Here is a 3761-nt window from a genome sequence, read left to right on the forward strand (position 1 = left end):
TGGGGGAGGATACCAACTGTATGAGAAGAACACATTGAAATGTAGAAAGTAAATAAACAGCAAAAGAAATACTGAAAAGTGGGATTTGCCACTGACCCTTTGGTTATCAAGAACTGTCAAACCACAGAACAGGGCGAGGCTTGTGAGCACATAAAATACATAAATTTAATCTGCAGGATGGTGTGCACTTTATGAAAATGAATCAAGGGTCAAATACAGCAAAGGAATTCCCAGAAAATTTAGACAGGAAAGAATGTTTGAATATGCATAACCCTCCTGAGTGTGTATTTAACCAAAACAATGAAAAGATGTGTAGGAAGAATTGTTGTAGCCAACTGTGTGCCTCTGGCAGCTGCCAAGCACCCAGCCCGCAGTTTACTGACCCTTTTATTTGTTATTAAACACTTAAAAATTTTAAAGAGTGAGCCTTGTTTGTCACAGAGTTTGACCATAAAACTGAATTTTGGGTACAATAAGAGAGAAAAACCCCATGTTAACCCCCAGCACTGGGAGAGGGAATGAGGAGCCCCTTGAGTTGCTGGGAAGAGGAAGAAGAGATCCATGATGGGAACCAGTGCTCCCCAGTGCCCCCAGTGCGCCCAGTGTCACAGCACATCATCGTAGTCATGGGTGTCCCACTGTCCCTCGTAGGGTCCCAAAAGCTCCATGTTGGTCACCTGTGGATCCCGAGGTGGGGCAGGGCTGGGGGACACCTGTGAGGGCCCTGAGAGTGACACTGGTTGTGGGGACCTGTCTGGGCCATGACACCTGTGGGTGACATGGCCCAGTGTAACCCACTGCACTCACTCCCTGCACATTCGGTGTCCACAAGGTGGGTGTTGAGCACAGCCCCCTCATCCGGGGGTCCTGTGGGGATAAGGGGGGCTCTGGGGGTGTCTGGAGAGGGGGAAAGGGGAGTCGCAGCCCAAGCCCCCCACTTACCTGTCCTTGGGCTTCCTGGCAGCTGCAAGGAAAAGGGGAGGGGGTGACCGAGGGGACTCCGGGATCCCTGAACCTTCCTGGGGCGTTGGCAGCTCCAACAACCCATGGACCCCCAAATCCCCCCTGCAGCCCTGATTCCCACCAGATCCCTGATCTCTGGCCCCACTCTGGGGGCTTTTCCTTACTCCAGGACCCCCATCCCCCCCATTGTCACCCACCCCGGCGGTGCCACCAGTGACAGCCCCCGATGACAGCCAGGAGCAGGAGCAGGAACAGGAGGGTCCTGCCGACATTCACAGCCACTGATGGGGACAGAGGGGACACACTGGGGTCACCCTGAACTCTAGGGGGCCCTCCACTCCCCGGTGACCCCGTGTGACCCCACCTGTGACCCAGGGTGAGCCAGGTGTCACTGTCAGTGCTAGCTCAGGGCTGAGTGCCCGGAACACGTGGTGCCGGTCCTGTCCCAGCTGGTTGGTGGCCACGCACTGGTAGGTGCCCGAATGTCCCACATCGATGTCCCTGAGCTCCAGGAGGGGACCCTGGGCCACCTCCTGCCCATTGTGCAGCCAGGTGAAGGTGACAGGGGCTGAGCCCGCCTGCACCGAGCAGCGCAGGGTCACGTTGTCACCTGCACGCACCAGGTGTGACAGGGGACCGGGGGTGATGGTGGCACTGGCCACGCGCACTGCGGGGACACAGACAGGGCTGAGGGGACAGGGTGGGCCTGGCAGCCGGTGTGGGGGCGACAGGGTTGGGGGGAATGGGTGTGATGGGGGATGTTGTGGATTGGGTCACCTCAGGGATGGGTTAGGGGACACAGGGCAGAGGCTGGAGGTGACAAGAAAGGTGTCTGGGGGATGTGAACATGCCCCATCAGGAGACCCCAGGAGGCTGTAGGGGCTCCCCCTGCGCATCCCCGCACTCACTGCGCACCGTGACGCGGAGCCGGGCACTGCTCTTCCGCACGGTCCCGCTCTTGGAGTGCACCTGGCAGCTGTAATTCCCCGAGTGGGAGACCCCACGGCGGGCACCAGCAGCTGCGGGGACCCCTGCGGGCCCCCCACCACCTGCCCGTCCCGGTAGAACACGTGCAGGAGGGGGGCTGGGGGCCGCAGGGGGCTGGGGATGCTGAGGCAGCTGAGAGTCAGGGGGGACCCCTCGGTGGGCTCGGGGGGACCCTCCAGCACAGGCACTGAGAAGAGCTCTGGGAAGGAGAGGGGAGGTGAGGACTGTGACTCTGAGTGTGTTGGGAAGGGGCTTTGGGGGTGTCAGGAGATTGGAGTTCCATCCGTGGGGGTGCTCACCGTGCACTGTCACTGTCACTGGCGCCGACTGTGCCCACAGTGACACTTTGGAGCCCACCTGGCCCCTGCAGCTGTAGTGGCCGCTGTGGTGCAGCTGCAGAGGGGACAGGGACAGCTCGGACCTTTTGAGGGACCTCCCCACCTCCTGGTCGCCATGGTAAAATCGCACATTGGTGACCGGGGTGTTCCAACGGTCCCGGCAGCGCAGTGTCACCGTGTCCCCCTCCAGCAGCTCCCCCACCGACACCTGCAACTCTAACCGGGCTGCGGGACATGGGGATCGTGTCACACCAGGGGTCCCGTTTCCATGCGGATCCCCCCATTGGGTCACCCCCCGATCACCAGGGATTCCCAATTCCAACACGGGTTCCCCTACACTGGGGTGCTCTGGGGTGCTCACCGTGCACTGTCACTGTCACTGGTGCCGACTCCTCCTGTACCCGGGACCTCACCCAGCCCTTGCAGCTGTAGCTGCCACTGTGGTTCAGCTGCAGAGGGGACAGGGACAGCTCGGTCCAACCGCGGACGCCCCCCAGTTTCTTCCCGTCTCGGTAGAAGGACACCTGGGTGACCATGCGGTTCCAGTAGCCACGGCAGTGCAGTGTCACCCTGTCCCCCTCCAGCAGCTCCCGCGCCGGCACCTGCAGCACCAGATAATCTGGGGGACAGTGGTGTCCTGTCACACCCAATGGCACTGGGACATCCACTGGGTCACACCCAGTGCACCAGGGGTTCCCAGTTCCAGCACAAGTTCCCCCACACTGGGATGCTCTGGGATGTCCCCAGAGCAGGGGACAGGCTCTGGTCACACAGGAGGTGACCCATGGAGTGGAGCCCACCCTGAGCCCTCGGGGCCCCCGTGGGTGCCAGGCTGGGGACAGCCAAACCCCCCTCACCATCTGAGACTGTCACGGGGGGGCTGCGCTCGGTTCCGGGTCTGTCACACTCGTAGGTGCCACTCTCGGCGACAGTGAAGTGGTAGGGTCCCTTTGGCCACCAGCGCTGCCCATCCTTGTACCAGGTGGTGGCACCGGCGGTCCCCAAGTCCTGGCAGGTCAGTGTCACCGCGTCCCACAGCACCGCCGGCCTCCAGGGGGGGTCCACGAGGAGCTGGGTGGTCTGGGCACCTGCAGGTGACAGGGAACACCAGCCTGCCAGAGCCAGAGCATAGCTGGGGACAGCAGGGTGGGGTCATGGCATCCCCCGAGGACTCACCAGCGAGGCCGAGGGTCTGGGCTGGAAGGGAGAAGGGACAGGGCTGGGTGGGGGTGACACTGCAGGGACAGCAGCACACGGGGCACAGGGTGTGGGGACTGTCCCTAATTGTCCCCCATGGGGAGAGTAGTTCTTGTGGGAAACTGTGGGGGGGGTGGTCCCCAAAAGATTTGGAGACTCCAGGGGACAGGTGAGTGTCACAGCCACCCATGCACCACATCCCTGTGGCACAGACACCTTGGGAACAGGGACACTGAGGCCACCATGGGCTGAGGCAGAACATGGGGACACTGTGGA

This window comes from Fringilla coelebs (assembly GCF_963513975.1).
Source record: "Fringilla coelebs genome assembly, chromosome: 29".
Classification (NCBI taxonomy): Eukaryota; Metazoa; Chordata; class Aves; order Passeriformes; family Fringillidae; genus Fringilla; species Fringilla coelebs.